General features: G+C 33.8%; 1 long non-coding RNA gene across 1 annotated transcript; it reads left to right on the top strand.

Moving 5' to 3' along the window:
- Nucleotides 1-3277: 3277 nt before the first annotated feature.
- Nucleotides 3278-17492, top strand: LOC120233450. The gene is made up of 3 exons (XR_005528828.1): nucleotides 3278-3345; nucleotides 16813-16883; nucleotides 17390-17492. It is a non-coding gene; the product is annotated as an uncharacterized LOC120233450 (long non-coding RNA).
- The last annotated feature ends 2442 nt before the right edge of the window (nucleotides 17493-19934 follow it).

Below are 19934 nucleotides of genomic sequence, written 5' to 3'. Positions count from 1 at the left end.
ATGTTTATTATTGGGAACACCGTTACTTTAGAAATAGGTATTCTATTACTAATTTAAGTAGAAGATGACCTCTCTGGTGGTGAGAAAATTAATCTTCCTTTTTTTTTGTTCTCTTAACACAAACTTTGTTTAAAAACCTCTGTTTAGGGAATTAGCAGTTCAGAACAGTGGTTACTCATGCTACTGTTGAAATAAACGAGAGAGAGGCACTTAGCATACCTGATGTACACATGGTTGTAAATTCAGTAGCTTCTACAAGAGATAAACTGATACAGATGCAACTGGCACAGACACAAGTGCACACAGACTCTACATTTTCAATTTAGCAACGCACCTAAGTATATTTTCCTCTCGTATTTTAAACCGTATTGTTACATCTAAATGAGTGGACAGTTGCAATAGAAGTGCTAAAATCTTTGAAGAAAGAGACTTGTAAAGCAGATGTTTTGACAATGTTTGTATCATGAACTTCTTTTGAGGACTTTTGAAGCCTAAGAACTTTCTTTTAGAATAGTGTTCTGACATGTCTCCAATTAAATTTATAGGATTCAGAGGAAACCAATAACAAAGACTTAGCAAATTTTAAAAATGAATGTGTAATTTCGTGTGTTTTTATTAACACACTAATAACAATAATTTTTACATGCCTAGTAACATAACAATCTCAAAAGTAGTAGTGATATTTGTGAAAAGTATTTAAAAATCTATTCCAACTGTATGTGGTATAAAATTGCCCATGTTTTCTATTGGTGACAGATAAAAGCTAAAACTACTAAAAGCTAATACTAGTATATGTTTTATTTATACACATACCTGAAAGAAATACCAATTTTAAATGGAGATTAATGAATAAAAAACATGTTTCCATGTGTCCCAATTGTTTATATATAAAAACACTCCACATTTAGTGGGTGAAAAATTGTTTTATCTCTTTCAGTTCTTGATTGACTGGTGTCACTGATCTCAACTTAGTAGATTCTCACTTGGCTCTTTAATTCAATCAGAGGTCAGACGGGGTGAAGGTCTTCTTGAAGGCTATTGAGTGTTCAGTATGGACACGTAACTTGTAGACCTATTTTTCAACTTTGGCTTCTCCTGTCATGGGGAATGCATTACAAGAAGCAGCCTTCCAAGAGCAGGTTCCAATATGTAAGCAAAAGTTGCAAGTCATCTTATGACCTAGTGTCCCAAAACTCAGTGTCACTTACATCCCAATCTATTGGTCCAGCAAATCTCTAAATTCTCACTAAAATGAAGATAAAAATAATTTGCAACTCCTTTAGTTAAATATCAAGAATGTGATTGCTAGATTAGATGATAACAACGTTTGAAATTCAAATCACTTCTAAAGTGACTGTCCCATTTTGCATTACTGACAGCAATAAATGAGAGTTCCTGTTACTCTACTCCCTTCGTCACCATCATCTGGTGTTGTCAGCATTCTGGATATTGCTGTTCTAATAGGTGTAGAGCGGTGTCTCCTAGCTGTCTTAATCTGCAATTTCCTGATGACATAGGAGTTAGAACATCTTTTCATGTGCTTATTTGCCATCTGTATATCTTCTTCAGTGTGGTGTCTGCTAATGTCTTTGGCTCATTTTTCAGTGGTTTGTTTCTTTTCTTATTGTTGAGTTTTAAGAATTCTTTGTATATTTTGGGTAATGGTCTTTTATCATAATTTTTTTGCAAGTAGTCTCTCCCAGTTTGTGGCTTATCATATTCTCTTGACATTGTCTCATAGAGCAGAAGTTTTCAATTTTAATGAAACCCAGCTTACCAATTCTTTCTTTAGCATGTATATTCAGTGTCCTTCCCCTCTCATTCCTCTACTTGGAGTGAGCTGCCCACAGGATCCTGCCCCTGGTTTATAAAATCTAAAAAGTCATAACCAAAACTGAGGTCACGTAGATTTTTCCCTATGTTAACTTCTAGGAATTTTATATTTTTACATTTCATTTAAAACTATGATCCATTCTAAGTTAATTTTATGAAGAGTATTAGGTCTGTGTCTAGAGTTTTCTTTCCTCCTTCCCCTCCTCTTCTTCTTCCTCTTCCCTTCCTCCTCCTCCTCCTCCTTCCATGAAGATATTCCATTGTTCCAGTACTATTTGTTAAAACTGCTATTTTTGCTCCATTGCATTCACTCTGTTACATTCCCCTTTGCCAAAGATCAGTTGACCATATTTGTGTGAGTTTATTTCTGGCCTCTCTATTCTGACCGACTGATCTATTTGTCTATTCTTTCACCTACTAAGGGTTTTGTCTTGTTTTGTTTTTACCTACTCAAAATTGATATCTTCCTGTATTTCCAATAGGCATAGCTTATCTCTTTTCTTCCATACATATCTTCACTTTCTCCATATCTATTTTTTTTTTTTTTTTGCCACTTACAGGACTGCTCAGATTTTCCCTGCCTCAAAAAAAAAATAGCACTCCACCCCTCTGCCCCTTTACACTAGGCCACAGAATAACTTATTTTCCTATTCTATTTTTCCTGCTTTATCACTGCTTGTTTTCACACAGGTACATCATCACCTTTGGTCTATACTCATTCTAACATTTGATTTAGTTAATGTCTTTTCCTGTATTTTTCTCTTACCCAGATTTCTTTTCTTTGTGGTCTTCCTGAACACTCAGTACTCCTGAATCCCATTTGCAAAATCATCTGTTTCTACCAGAATTTTAAATGTCAGTGTTCCATTATAGATATAGATAATAGAGTATATAGATATAGATATACCATGTCTTCATGATCCATCTATTGATGGAACTTGGGTTACTTTCATATCTTAGCTATTGTAAGTAATGCTGCAATAAATATATGGGTACATATATCTTTTCACATTAATGTTGTGTATGTGTGTGTGTTGTGTGTGTGTGTGTGTGTGTGTGTGTGTGTGTTTTCGTGCATGCACACAAATACCCAGTAGTGCAATTACTGGACTTTACAGTATTTCTATTTTCAGTTTTAGGAGTACACCAAAATAAAAAGCTTTTGCATGGCAAAGGAAACCATCAATAAAACAAAAAGGCAACCTATTAAATGGTAATAGATGTTTGCAAATGACATGTCTGCTAAACGGTTAGTGTACAAAATATATAAGAAGCTAATACAACTCAACACCAAAAAACCACAGAGAATTCAAGTGTGCTATATCATTTCATGTCACCTTGGAATAAAACTATAAATTATTTTGACTTGATACCAGCTGACTTCCCAACATAGAAAATTGCAGAGGACCTGAAGAGACATTTTTCTAATGAAGACATACAGATGACCAACAGACACATGAAAAGATGCTCACCATCACTCGTCAGTGAAATACAAGTGAAAACCATGATGAGGTATCATCTCACAATAGTCAGAATAACTAATATATAAAAGACAAGAAATAGCAAGTGTCGGTGAGGATATAGAGAAGACAATCTCTTCCCCACTACATTTGATATAAAACTTGGCATTTATGATATATTTTTAATTAGAAGGTTAAGAAGCAAATATGAAGGTGGCCCAGTACATGTACTTTTGGATTTGAATACTAGGTAGGCTTATTTTGTAGTATATGGAGTTAGGCTTCATGATGGCCAAAACAGCTGCTTTGCAATCTGCTGAAAGAGTCTATCTTTGTGTGTCAGGGCTCTCCATTCTATCTTTTGTGTGTCAGTTTCTTCTTATGTTTTCTGCCCTTCATGATAATGAGATGGCTGTGCATATCAACAAGGGCTATAGAGCTCCTTGATGCATAAAAGTGAACATCACTCTCTTCCAGTTCATCCCTTCAATCTAATATTGTCAAACATAGGCCATGAAGAACAGTAAGATACAGAAACATAAATGTCATGGTCTCATAACTCAAAAAGATATAATTAATATAGTGTTTAAAGGAGTCATTCTCCAGTGAAGTACAAAAAGATATAATTAATATATCTTCATTCTCCAATGAAGTACTGTCATTGCATTACAGATGTGCTGAGATTCAAGAATCTTTGTATCCTCCAAAAAGTAGAGCGTAGTCAGCGGAGGTTCATCTGGTTCTTCCTGTTGAGAGCAGTTTCAGCCATTTATCCTAATGTATCTTGAAATTCTACATTATGTATATGTGTGATCATTAAAAAATAAAATTTGGGAAGTCCTGGGTGTTGAGAACAACCGATGCTCACCCTAGAAGCTAGAATTAGATTTATTTCCCTAAAACAAATTAACTAAGTTTAAAAATGTAGGTAACAGAATAATGAAATAAGAGTTCTATCACACGGAGGCACTGAGTGAACAGAAACATTCACCACACATCTAGAATGTTTCTTCCTAATTCAAGTGTGCCACATCATTCCAGATCTCCTTAGGAATAAATCTATGAATCATTTTGACCTGATATTAGCTGACTTCCCAACATACCGAATTGCTGAAATTTCCTTAAAAGGGTTTGATTTTATCTTGCTTCCATGCTATTTATACACTGGTTTGGATTGCTGTCAGAGACATCTTTCTTAGTTTAGTTGGGAATTTCCTATTTGTCATTCATGACTCATAATTGTAATTAAGCAGCTATTTTATAAAAGAAGCCAAGGTTGGTCCTTCACTGTGGTCTCATAATACCCTGTAGTATCAAATTACAGTCACATTAATGTGATTTCAATTGCATAATCACAATTAATGTTTAGCTCATTGGCCTGTCTCTTCCAATTTTGTGAATTCCTTGAGGACAAGTATATTAGAATTTACTCACAACTCTCACCAAGCTCAGTTTGGACACATAGTAGGCTGTCATTTTAGGGTAACAAATATTTCCTAACTCTTGCTTTGAAAGTAAAACTTAAGTAGGAACTGAGAACACAAAGACATATAAGAAAGAGTTCTCACTCTCTCTGGTGAAAGAAATGATGAATAAATTCATTAGAACTGGTTGACAATTATTCTATTTGAGGTAGTGGCCTTTGGGTATTGTCACTGTGGTTTTTGAGACAACTTTCCATTCCTTTCTTGGTGAGTAGATATGTTTTCTTGTAGTTGACCTTGCAGAAATATGTACGCATGTTAACTTAGAAGCAAAGTGCGATTTGTGTGTTAGTATTCTAGAGTCTCTAACATCTTTTATAAATCCCATATTTTAAAGTGTTAAAATCATAATAAACGAGCTGCCAACATTTCAATCATTGCAACATTATGTGAGAACAGCACAAGGTGATTTTGTGAGTATAAAAACAGAATTGGGTTGAAGGCATCTTACATGTTACGTGATGTGCAAAATCCTTGTGAAAGGTAATAAATGAGAAAGATCCTCAGGGATTCTTTTAAAAAGGGGAAAAAAAAACATCTATGAGAAATGCTAAAGCTATCTTAAGGAATTTATGGTTAAATGTACAGTTAAATAGAGCCAACTATTTTCCGTAAGATGAAATTTGGGACACTAGTACTTTTTACCTATCAATTCTGGATAGTGTAGGACATTGTATCACATTGATTATGTTGTAATGATTTAATTGCATGTGCCTCAATCCTTAAGGACAAACATTAGGTTCCTATCCATCATTGTGTTCATAATAACTAGTATTTACTACAGCATGGGAGATTTTATTTTGTTTTCATTGAATAGAAATATGAATAAGTGTAGACATTCTGAAATCTAAATATTGAATTCCCCTTGACTGTAAAAGTAGATTTGTAAAACTGCATTAGAATTTCAACTTCTGCATACCAAAATTGCAAATCATAATTAGAAGACTGCAGGAACTGGGTATCAGGAATAGAAAAATCAAGCAAAACAGATGGTACAAAAGGAAAAAAATGCAGTAAATCCAAACCTTAGTCTACAATTTAATAAAATATCTAATAAAGGAGGGAACTATAATATCTGTAGTAATTGCTCCAAACAATATATTGTTTTTAAAAAATTGTGTGAAAATAAATTAGTTAAAACAAGTTGCTTCTACATAAACAGTAAAAATGAAAAGATTAGGTTAAAAGTACATCTCTATTCAATTACTTATTCTTAAGTAAATAATTATTAAAATAACTAAAATTAACCATCAAGTGGGATAAATTCAGCTGACAGAAGAATTGGAGTTTACATGTAATGATAACGTAGCTTCTATCAAACCAACCACCCTATAGATAACAAATAAAAACCCTAGAAAGCATATGAAAACTGGTACTCGAGGGCAATGTTAGGTCACCAAGGAAAGGCGAATTTAAAGGGTTAGAGATTTGGAAAAAAAGAAAAACACTGGTTATTTACATGTTTAAAATTCCATGTTGAAAATAAACAACAATCAGAACCATGTAGGGTGGCAAAATCTTGGATAGATACTATCAGATTGACACTATACCCACAGGCTTTAACAACTAGAGCATAAAGTAGAGTGAATATAGCAACTGTAGATAAAGGTGGAAATTATCGACAAAATAGATAAACAGCAAATTTGGGGTAAAAACTCTAATATCCCACTTCTCCCCAAATTCTGCATTTATTGGATGTAAATATCTGACTGATCACTGATATATGTATATGAGGATTAAACTCCAAGAATCCCAGCTAAGACCAGAGAAACAAATCAGAGATTCTTTTTCCACTGCAAAGAAGGTAGGGTTTGAACTGAGTGCAACAGGGAAAAATAACTCTGAAAAAATAAGAATACTCTTTGTAGAAAGGGTATCACTCAAAATATTCAACATATAATCCAAACATTATAAAAGATTGATATAAATGGGGGAAATGTGAAACATAATTCAGAAAAAAATACATAAGTATAATTCTGAGAAGACCCAGATATTGTAATCAATAAACATTTTATATCTTATTATATAACTTGGCTCAAGAATACAAAGGAAGATATGTGATTGCAATAATTGAATAGGTATTGTCAAAACACATAGAACTTTTTTCATTTTTTTAAAGGTTATTATTATTATTTTTTTTTGTGGGGGGAGGTGATGGGTAGAGACAGGGAGAGACAGAATACCAAGCAGAGTCCATGCTGCCAGCACAGAGCCTGATCCAGGGTTCAAACCCACAAACTGTGTGATCATGACCTGAGCTGAGATCAAGGGTCAGATGTTTAACCAACTGAGATACGAGGCACCCCAAAACACACAGAATTTTTTAAAAAGATGCAGTTAGAATTCTTAAATTAGCATTCTAGATTTGAAGAAGAAATTAACATAGTACAAGACAGATAAGACAGTTTATGAACTGAAATATGAAGATAGCAAAACAGTAAGAAAAAAACTAAAAAGATCATAAGAGATATGGGATATAATTAAAATATCTAACGTGAGTAATTGAATTCTCATAGAGAATGAATAGGATGCAAGCAATATTTAAAAGACAAGGCTGAGTTTTTTTGGTGAAAACTGGAAAAAATTTGCAGATTTTAAAAGTGCCAGCAGCACAAATACAAATAAATGATACCAAATAACATTAAGTAATGCAGTGTTCACTTCAGCAGCATATAAACATTAAGTAATGCTATAATGTAAGGACAAAGTTCTTAAAAACAACCACAGAACAAAGATTATTACCTTTAAAGGAACAGTAAGATTGGCAAATGCCTTCTCAGCATAAACAATGGAAGCCAGAAATAGGAATAAAAACCTTTAACTTCTCAATGACCTGACCAAACTTTATTTTGTCAAAAATGAAATTAAGTATAAATAGACAAATGGGGGAGGATATGCATGTGTCGGGGCAGGGGGCATGAAGGAAATCTCTATGCTTTCCATTCAATTTTACTGTGAACCTGAAACTGCTTTAAAAAATTAAAGTGTCAATTGTAAAAAAAAAAAAAAAATCTATTGTACACCTGAAACTAATATTACACTGTATGTTAATTAGCTGGAATTTTAGAAACACTGATATCATAATGAAAAAAATAATAAAAATGAACTATAAAAAGGAGTATTTAAAATACCCTATTTAAAAAACACTATAGGAATGCTTGTGTGGCTCAGGTGGTTACATCAAGCCCAGCATTGGGCTCTGCATTGAGAGAGAGACAGACCGAGAGAGAATGAGAGTACATGCATGCAAGCAGGGGAGGGGCAGAGAAAGAGGAAAGGAGAAAGAATCCCAAGCAGGCTCCACACCATCAGCCCAGAGCCCAACATGGGGCTTGATCTCAGGAACCATGAGATCATAACCAGAGCCAAAATCAAGAGTTGTATGCTCAACCAACTGACTCACCCAGGTGGCGCAAGATAGAAGTTTTTATTCAAGTATAATTAACATACAGTTTTATATTAGTTTCAGGTATACAGTATTATGGCTCAACAATTCTATACATTTCTCAATAATCATCAAGATCAGTATACTCTTAATTCCCTTTAAATATTAAGCTTTAGTTATCAAAAGAGTATGGTACTGGCACAAAAACAGACACATATATCAACAGAACAGAACAGAGAATCCAAAAGTAAACCCATGTTTATACTGTTGATTGATCTACAACAAAAGAGGCAAGAATATACAGTAAGAAAGGGACAGTGACAGTCTCTTCTACAAATAGAGCTGGAAAAAATGGACCACTTCCTTATACATAAAAATAAACTCAAAATAGATTGAAAACTTAAATGTGACACTTGAAACTATAAAACTCTTAGAAGAAAACATAGGAAGTTTTAATTTACTTGATGTTGGCTATAGAAACACGTTTCTAGATAGGTCCCCTATGGCAAAGAAAATAAAATTAAACTATAGAGACTACACCAAAATAAAAAACTTCTGCCCAGCAAAGGAAACCATCAATAAAACAAAAAGGTAATCATCTGAACAGAAGATATTTGACAATTATATACTGTCAAATATATATAAGGGGTTAATATCCAAAATACATAAAGAATTTATGCTAGTGGGGCACTTGAGTTGTTCAGTCAGTTTAGCATCTGGATCTTGATTTTGGCTCAGGTTGTGATCTCATGTTTGTGAGATCAAGCCCTGCACTGGGCTCCAGGCTGACAAGCAGAGCCTACTTGGGATTCTTTTTCTTTCTCCACCCTCTCTCAAAATACATAAATAAACTTAAAACATAATTTATGCAACCAATTCAACACACTTACACAATTTGATTAAAAAATCAGAAGGCCTGAATAGACATTTTCCCACAGACAAAATACAGATGGCCAACAAACACATGAAAAGATACTCAGCATCACTAATAATCAGGGAAATGCAAATTAAAGCCACAATGAGATATCACTTTACACTTGTCAGAATGGCTAGTATCAAAGAAATGTGTTGGTGAGGCTATGGGGAAATAAGAACTCTTGTGAATATATTTTTCTCTATGGGGACTGGCAGTTCATAATGAGTGTTTTCATTTTCAAGTATAATTGACCTATAGAAAAGGGGAAATGTATTTGATTTATGGCTTAACTATCTGAGTACTTAATATACACACACTTATAGTCTCACACATATAATAATTTCAATAGAATAATTTGATTTTAAGAGATGCTCTTAATTCTGGCTCAGGATGATGACATAAGAAGACAATTCATGGTTCCCTGGGTGGCTCAGCCAGTTAAGTGTCTGACTTTTGATCTATCCTCAGGTCATGATCTCACAGTTCATGGGTTTGAGCCTCATGTTGGGCTCTATGCTGATAGTGTGGAGGTTACTTGAGATTTTCTCTCTCTGCCTCTCCCCCATGGGCTCTCAAAATAAATAAATAAATCTTTAAAAAAAAAAAAAAAAAAGACTGAACACACCTTCTCCATGGAACAAACCAAAAATAGAGAGAATGGCAAGAAAAGAGGAAGAGAGATGTGAACATGGTAACAAAGGAACCTCCACCCTGACACAGCTAATGATAGTGGGGAAGGGTAGTAGTGAGGGGCTGGAAACAAATTTAATCTGTCTTCAAGCATAGAAGAAAAGTCAACGTTTAGTGAGCAACTAGCATACAAAAGAGACAACAGTAGAACTCTGCCAAGTGGCCAAGGAGCTGTGGGAAATCTGTCTAGGTCAGAGAGACTAGAGAATGACTTGATTTATTTTTCCACCCCACCTTAAAAGCCTAGAGCAGATAATGTTTGGAAACTACAAAAGTCAGGCTCAGATAACAATTATTGGGTCCCAACACCACATCTAGTGGGTCCAGTCATCACAGGAATTGTGTGAACTCAGTGAGCCCAGGATCCACAAACCAAGGATCCATGTCATGCTAGAACACAGGAAACAAACAAACAAAAGATGTATTTAAAAAGGATCAAGGAAAGGTAGAAAAAAGACAAGTAAAACATAAAGCCAGGAGAAGGGACATAATAAAGATTAGAGCAGAAATCAATGATATAGAACCAATAACAACACAAAAACAAAAACAGTAGGACAGATCACACGCACCCCAGTGTTTATAGCAGCACTATCCACAATTGCCAAAGTATGGAAAGAGCCCAAATGTCCATCGATGGATGAATGGATAAAGAAGATGTGGTATGTATATACAATGAAGTATTACTCGGCAATCAAAAAGAATGAAATCCTGCCATTTGCAACTACGTGGATAGAACTAGAGGGTATTATGCTAAGCAAAGTTAGTCCGTCAGAGAAAGACAAATATCATATGACTTCACTCATATGAGGACTTTAAGACACAGAGCTGATGAACATAAGGGAAGGGAAGCAAAAATTATATGAAAACAGGGAGGGGGACAAACATAAGAGACTTTTAAATATGGAGAACAAAAAGAGGGTTACTGGAGGGGTTTTATGAGAGGGAGATGGGATAAATGGGTAAGGAGCATTAAGGAATCTACTCCTGAAATCATATGCTAACTAACTTGGATGTAAATTTAAAAAATAAATTAAAAACAAATAAATAAAAATAAAAAAATTAAAACTCCCCCTAAAAATTTAACCTGAAAAGGTTTTGGGGTTTTTTTCCCCTAACTAGTATTACTAATGACTTTTAAATATACCATTTCTTCCTCATATCTTTAGCCATCAGTTAATTGAATGTGTTTCACTGTTATGGTATAACTAGTTTAAAAGAAAAACAACAAAAGAACAGATCAATGAAACTAAAGTCTGGTTCTTTGATTAACTAATAAAATTGATAAACTCCCAGGCAGGTATCAAAAAGAAAAGAGAAAGGACCCAAATAAATGAAATCATGAATGAGAGAGGAGAAGTCACAACCAACACCACAGAAATACAAATTATAATATTATAAAAATTTTATACCCAAAATTGAGCAATCTAGAAGACATGGACAAATTTGTAGAAACATATAAACTACCAAAACTGAAACAGGAAGAAACAGAAAATTTGAACAAACCCATAACCAGCAAAGAAATTGCGGCAGTAATCAAAAATCTCCCAAGAATCAAAAGTCCTGGGCCAGATAACTCCCCAGGGGAATTCTGTCAAACATTCAAAGACTATACATATTCTTCTCAAACTATTCCAAAAAATAGAAATGCAAGGAAACTTTAAAACTCATTTTACAAGTACAGCATTACCTTGATTCCAAAAGTAGACAAGGATCCCATTAAAAATAATTAAGGCCAATATTCCTGATAAATATAGATGTAAAATTTATCAACAAAATACTAGCAAATTAAATCCAACTGCTGTACATTAAAAGAATCATTCACCACAATAAAATAATATTTAATTCCTGGGCTGTCAGGTAGTTCAAGATTTGCAAATCAATGTGAAACATCACATTAATAAAAGAAAGGATAAGAATCATATGATCCTCTCAATGGATGCAGCAAAAGCATTAGACAAAATACAGCATCCATTCTTGATAAAATTTTCAACGAAGTAGGGATAGAGGGAACATACCTCAACATCATAAAGGCCAGACACAAAGGATATTCAGCTAATATTATACTCACTTGGGAAAAACTGAGAGCTTTTCCTCTTTGATCAGGAACAAAATGGGAATGTCCACTTTCACCATTGTTATTTAACATTAATACTGCAAGTCTTAGTCATAGCAGTCAGAAAATGAAAAGAAATAAAAGGCCTCCAAATCAGCAAGGAAGAACTCAAACTTGCAAAATTCACAGATGACATGATATTCAATGTAGAAAACCTGTAAAACCGCACTAAAATATTTTTCTACAACTGATACATGAATTCAGCAAAGTCATCATAAAGAAATCTGTGGCATTTTTATACAACAAAGCAGTAGAAAGAGAAATAAAGGAATCCATCCCATTTACAATTGCACCAAAAATCATAAGATACTTAGGAATAAACCTAACTGAAAAAGTAAAAGATCTGTATTCTGAAAACTACGGAACACGTAGGAAAGAAATTGAAGATGAGACAAAGAAACATCCATGTTTTTCTATGGATCGAAAGAACTCATATTGTTAAATGTTCATACTACCCAAAGAAATCTACATATTTAATGCAACCCCTATCAAAATACCAAGAGCATTTTTCACAGAGCTAGAACAAGTGAATCTAAAATTTATATAGAGCCATAAAAGACCCCAAATAGCCAAAGCAATCTTGAAAAAGCAAAATTGGAGGCATCAGAATTCCATACTTCAATCTATATTCCAAATGTGTAGTCATTAAGACTGTATCGTACTTGTCAAAAACAGACATATAGGTCAATAAAACAGAATATAGAACCCATAAATGGGCCCACAGATATAGGGTCAACTAATCTTCAACAAAGCAGGCAAGAATATTGAATGGAAAAAAGACAGTCTCTTCAATAAATGGTATTGGGAAAACTGGACAGCAGCATGCAGAAGAATGAAACTGAACACATTCTTACACCATGCACAAAAATATATTCAAAATGGATGAAACATATAAATGTGAGACAGGAAACCATCCACTTCCTAGAGGAGAACATAGGTAGCAACCTCTTTGACTTTGGCTGCAGCAATTTCTTACTAGACATGTTTCTGGAGCAAGAAAACAAAAGCAAAAATGAACTATTAGATCTTCATCAAATTAAAAGTTTCTGCACAGTGAAGGAAACATTCAACAAAACTAAAAGCAACCAACAGAATGGGAGAAGACATTAGCAAATGACCTATCTGATAAAGGTATACAAATCTATAAAGAACTTATCACACTCAACACTGAAAAAATAAATAATCCAATTAAGAAATGGTCAAAAAACATGAAAAGTGTCTACTTTTCCAAAGACATCCAGGAAAGCTAACAGACACATGAAAAGATGCTCAATATCACTCATCATCAGGGTAACACAAGTCAAAACCACAATGAGATCCCACTTCACACCTGTCTGAATGGCTAAAATTAATAACACAAGAGACAACAAGTGTTGGTGAGGATGCAAAGAAAGGGATACTGCTTCAAGTTGTTAGAGCACTGTATTTACCCTGGAGCCACAAGGATAGTTCAACCTCCCATTTGAGTATTTCTTGATTGTCAGAAAAATTAACACTTAATTGAAGATTTAACTAATTTAATTACTGTCCAGTCTGTATATTTTTCAAAGATTTGGGGGATAATACCAGTTAGGGATCATAAACTTGTTTTCCTTTAGGCAATAAATCTCATTGCAAGAAGCAAAATATTTTAAAAAGTATTATGAAGTCTTGCTAATCAGCATCACCATTACCTATATAAGTCAATTTTGTGTAAAATACATGCTTTGAAAAAAATAATTTAGATGTTAAGTTTTACATAAAACAGATCTCTGGGTTAAAATGGGAGTTCAGGTTTCTTTAATACAGTACTGCTCAGACCTCTTAATGTGTATTGTTAATCTGATGCACAGGGTATATCTTGTGTTATTTCCTGGAATTACGTGATCTCATTACATCTTTTGGTTTTTGTTTCCCATGGACATTTCATTATGTCTTTTGGTTTTTGTTTCCCATGGACATTTTTCAGAATCAGTGTCCAGAGAAATGTCTTTGGCATTGGAAATTTCTTATCGAATATTCTCTAATGATATGCAGCTGAGAGTAAAGAAAATAGGACAAAAATCCTATTACATTTATCATAAATATAAAGGCAAATAGCTCTTGTGTATCGAATTGATACTAAATATCTGCCGAATTAAAGAAGTCATCTGTATACCTTCTGAAAGAGTCTAAATAACCAACATGTTTAGCTCACCTAATTGTTTTTCATTATAGAATGAAAATAGGGGAAGCAGATTACATTGGTTTGACAAAGCCAAATCATGCATATAGTCTGTGCATTATTATATATAACAGGAAATCTGGACACTTAGACAGACAACCTCTATATGCCTGGAAAAATAACTTGGATATTTTCATATATTTGACTCCTTGAACAAATCTGCCAAAAGTTTTCTGTTGGAAATGTGGTATTTTTCTATAAACTGGATCCTTGCCCTAAGATGCAAGTGGATATTGGTTAAAACAGAAAACTGACAAAACAGGATTTATGTCACTGCTCCTTTCTGAGTCAGGTCACCAAAAATAAAGACTTGATATACCGCATAACTGCTAAGACTTGATCATATCTACTTTTCTCATCTGTCAGAAAGTCAACCTGAGGAATGAAGAAAAATTTATAAATTAAACAAAATCTCTAAAACAGTCATAGAGGCCAGCCACAGAAAAATAGCCCTATTGGACACTTGTTTTAATATTTTTCTAGGTTGCACAAGGTCCAAATAGGAAATGGATGGGACACTCAAATTAAGATGATTTAAGAAATGTTTAATAAAGGGACTATTCACAAAGTGAAGGTGTGTGTAGGAGACCCTCAAGGAATAACACAGTCACTCAGGCTACTAAATTGAAAGGCATTTTCTCCCTAGAGTCAGAGTGACAGGGACAGTATGATTATTGAAATAAAGAAAGAAGTAAGGCTACTTTGAAAGACATGTATGATCAGAGGATGAAGCACAAGGTGATACCACATGGATGTGACTAGAAGAATAAAGAACCAATCTTTTTCATTCCTTCTTCTTATTTCATGTAGAAGCATCTCTTGGAAGACCCAATGGGAACTGGGAGACAAAGGAGACTGCTGATATTGCCCATTCACCGAGAGTCAAGAGTCAGTTGGGAAAGGGGTAAAACTAAAGGGACCGATAAAAAATAACTTGAAATGATGGATCAATCTTCAAGAATTCATCATATGTTCAATTACATGAACCAAGAAAAATTTGAATTCCATCATTCTGTAAGCACCTTAGTTTTAGGGATGTTATTTTCTTTTTTCCATTTTTACTTGATTTTTCTTTTATATTTCCCCCCAATTTCCTCACAGTTTCTTGTGCTGTGTTGTGACTTCATATGCTTGAATGACTAATTACCTGTCCTCTGATTTTTGTTTCTCTATTATCTGGCTTGGGATGAAATAATCAGCTGTGAAGTTAGAAAAGTAGTTTTCTGACTGTCTTAATGTAAGCCTCATCACCATATTTAACTGGGTTAAATTAAATTAGGACTATGAGTTAATGAAGATACCATAATTGGAAAAACCTCTGACTTCTAATAGCTTTCATATTCCTTTAATTTCAAATCCATTCCTGCATCAGACTCTTGGTTTCAGCTCAGGCCATGATCTCACAGTTTATGAGATCAAGCCTCATGTCAGGCTCTGTGCTCACAGTGCAGAGCCTCCTTGGGATTCTTTCTCTCCTCTCTCCTTCTGTCTCTGCCCCCCTCTATCTCTCTCACTCTCAAAATGAATGAATTAATTAAAAAAAACCCAAAAGCTCTGTACAGGTTTCTCAGGTAAAAGTTATTTTTAATCCAAGGGTGATTAATATTCCAAGAAGTAAACAAAAAAATCAATGTCATAGATAAAAATGTATCTTTACTTAAATATATGTTTCTATTTTGTGGACATCACCACCAACATTTATTCACAAATCTAAAATGAAATAAATGTTTTAGGCATTTTCAGAGTTCATTATAAAAACTCATCCTATCCTAAACTATCACAGTGGATTAAATAAGGAGACTTAAAATTTAGGAGAATGAAAAGTTATATTCACCTTAATACCAAAAGGCTGGCCAAAATTAATAGCAATACATTATATCATGGGAATGATGTTTACTTAACAAATTATCTTTAGGAATATTCTAGCCTGAAAAACTGGTCTATTTCTTAGGAATTTATATTACTTAACCTTCTTAAAAATTATTTTTAATGTATTTAAATAGAACGGTAAACAATATAAAATAAGTGTATATATTAACTTCCATGTGTTAACTCTCCAATTTTTAAAACTTTGCTCCGAGTTCTTGAACAGAGTTCTACCTATTTGGCCACTCATGGGAAATCTCTTATCATTGTGAAATAGAGGTTTAATTCCAAGTTCATTGGTTAAGAATAAAAAATAATATGATCATAAGATGAATGTGGCTGACACGTGAAAAAAATAAGTCAAAGAATGCGCAAATGGAATATGGAGAAACTCTGAAATACTCCAGGTGCACTAACCTCTTTAAAGTTTATTAAAGTTGAAAATAGATGGCTTTTGAATGGTGTGACTATTTCCTTAACAAGTCCCCACTGACTAAAACACAATTAACAGTGAATCAAACTTTTAGGACTTTAAGTCAAACTGTCAATCTGTTCAAATGCTACTGAAGCAATACCAAATCTGTTGCTGCACTAACTACTGCTTTATTGAATGTCAACTTGAGAGTACTGGCAGTCTATAGGAAAGGACTACTAAGCCGGGCCCATGATAGATTAACTGCACATTCATTTCTAAGAATAGAGTTTAATACCTTTAAAAATAAAAATATGTAACTCACTAGCATATAATTTTACAACCCTTAATACAGTTAAATATGTTATAATTTTCTTCCATTTTAATTGCTAAGGAACAATTCTTTAAACATATATTCTTTTATAATACTGTGGCAATACTTATTTGCAGCTAGAGCTATGGAAGCAAATTCCAGGTTATAGGCATGGACCAAGAAAACAATATAAAGCTACAATACATGGGTAAGTATCTTAAGTAAGAGATTTAAATTAAAAACATATACATATATGTGATATTAGATTTATATTTCATATACAAATGTCTATCTACATTAGGACATAAATGAATGATTTCACAAATACTAATTCTATTGGGAAGAGAAAGAGAGAGAGGGAGAGGGGACCTATAAGAGCTTAATTTGTTTTCTTGATGCTAACACTCATAATTGTGAATCTACATCTTCTTACATGCATTGCTTCCAAGACAGATTTTGAGTCTGCAAAACTAGCATCCTTCACCTCCTATATAATTTAAATGATAGGACCATGTTTGTATTGGCTTGACCGTATTGATTTTATCCTTCTTCCTAGCTGGCAAATAAAAAATAATTGTCTTCCGTCTCTTCACACATGGTTAACAATGTTACCTACCAGAAAGAATGTTGCCAACCATAATTTTGAAAATAGAATGATTTTAAAGAATGTAATGATTAAGTAAGCTAATGACTCTTTTATTCTTTAATATTTAGATGGCATGTTTGCTGGGTTATATGGATGGGTGGAGAGCTGCTCTGGATGTTTCTTACCAGTGCTTTGCAATATAGCAAATGGAATGCTTCAATTTGACAAGTTTAAGAAAAGAAACCTTTTGATGTACATGAGACTTTGAAAACTACAAAATGAGAAAAGAGCTAACACTGAAAGACTTTGGAAAGGTCTCTGAAATATTTGCTTGGTTAAGCACAAAACATAAAGACTTGTAGAGGGAAAAAAGGCGAGAAAAATTCACAACAGTGAAATGTATTCTTTTGAAGATAAATATTTTCTATATAACAATTGCCTATTGATGAAAATTTGAAAATTATTTGAATTTACTAACAACCAAATAATATCTCTATCAAGTTTTCACCCATAGAAATTAGCCACTAGCTATTTTGAGTGTTGATCAATTTACCACTTGTTTCTATGATGAAATATTACTGCTTACTATCCCATCCAAATAATATATAATCACCCTACTTAGCCTGTAACCTATTATGACACAATTTATGTTAATTTTAGGTTAAAGAAATTATGTTTCATTTAAAAATATTTATACATGTTTCCTGAAAATGTATTTTTACTCATGATCAAACGTTGATCACATTTTAAGAGTTTTAACACAGGGCATCTGGGTGGCTCAGTTGGTTTAAAGTCCAACTCTTGATTTTGGCTCAGGTCATGACCTCACGGGTCATGTTGGGCTCTGCGCTGACAGTGTGGAGGCAGCTTGGGATTCTCTCCTCTCTCTCTCTCTCTCTCTCTCTCTCTCTCTGCCTCACTTGCACTCTTTCTAAATAAATAAATAAACATTAAAAATATCTAAAGATTTTTAACACATATTGCTATATTGGCCTTTAAAAAGATCATGCCAATTTACACTGATAGTGTAAATATTAGAGTGCTCACATTTTATATCCTTATAAATTTCAGGTACTTATTTAATATGAAATTTCTCATTAGATAGGCAAAAATAGAACCCTATCTAAATCTACACCACTGAGTTTTTATAACGAATATTTTATCTTATTCAATTACAATTCTCCTTTTGAAATGATCTTCCTATATCCTGTTACACTATTTTATTTAGATTTCTTCTTACATAAGATTTTTCATGCAGTAATATAAGTAATAACTCTTTTTCATGTATATTGAAATTATCTGTTCCCAATTTATCTTTTATATCTTTCCTTGCATTTCATTATTTCTGTAACTATATTATTTATGTTTATAGTTTTTAGCTCTTAGTTTTTTTGTGAAATGCATCATGTACATATATACATATGTCACATTTTATAATACCAAAAACTAAATATTTGCACTCAGCTAGAGAAATAGAATATTATTGATAGTTTTGAAACTCTGTATACCCTGCCCATTTATACCCTTGTCCAACCCTCACAGGTATAAACACTATCCTTAATCACTGACAATCATAAGGCAATTATAAAGTTGTACATGAATCATATAACAATCATGCCTGTACAGATTATCTACATATGAATATGTTCCTAAATAATACAATGCTTATCTTTAAAATATACCCTAAGAGGAACTAGGACAGACTACATAATTTGTAGGGCCCAGTGAAAATGAAAATGGTGGGTTCTTATTCAAAAATTTTCTAAGAATTCTAAGATGATAGCAGCAGAGCTATCAAGAGTGGGGCCTTCATTTGTAGCAATATGGATGGAACTTGAGGGTGTTATGCTGAGCGAAATAAGTCAGGCAGAAAAGGACAGATACCATATGTTTACATGTATCGGTGGACAAGGAAGAACTTAATGGAGGACCACAGGAGAGGAGAAGGGGAAAAAGTAGTTGGGGAGAGGAAGGAAGGCAAACCATGAGAGACTCTTGAATGCTGAGAACAAACTGAGGACTGATGGGGGTGGCGGAGAGGGGAAGGGGGGTGATGGGCATGGAAGAGGGCACTTGTTGGGATGAGCACTGGGTATTATATGGAAACAAACTTGACAATAAATTATTTAAAAAAAAAAAGAGTGGGGCCTTGTGTATCAGCACAGGTCACACACTTATGCAGATGTCGCTGTGTGAAGGCATTCTATACCTTTCCTACTTGAAACTTGATATTTTTATCTTTTTTGTAATTTTTTTTACACTTATTTATTTTTGAGAGAGACAGAGGACAAGTGGGGAAGGGGCAGAGGGAGAATGAGATACGGAATCTGAAACAGGCTCTAGGCTCCAAGCTGTCAGCACAGAGCCCACCGTGGGGCTCAAACTCACAAACTGATATTATAACCTGAGCTGAATTTGGACACTTAACTACTGAGCCATCCAGGTGCCCTGATATTTTTCTTCTTTATGTTTTATAGCTCAACTAGTGAAACTTTGAGAAACTCATCGATGACTTCAAGCAGTCATTTTCACTAATACATAAGATTTTAAGAGAACACCAAAGAATTTTAAACCATTAAAATCTTAATGGAAAGGTAGATTATTTCTTCAGTTTTGGGCTTGCCTCTACAGTTTTTCATTTACATGTGCATAGGTTTCTCCAGTGTACATAAT

The sequence above is a fragment of the Hyaena hyaena genome, unplaced genomic scaffold (assembly GCF_003009895.1).
Source record: "Hyaena hyaena isolate Hyena2069 unplaced genomic scaffold, ASM300989v1 scaffold_92, whole genome shotgun sequence".
In the NCBI taxonomy this organism is placed as follows: Eukaryota; Metazoa; Chordata; class Mammalia; order Carnivora; family Hyaenidae; genus Hyaena; species Hyaena hyaena.
This window is presented reverse-complemented; position numbering and strand designations above follow the sequence as displayed.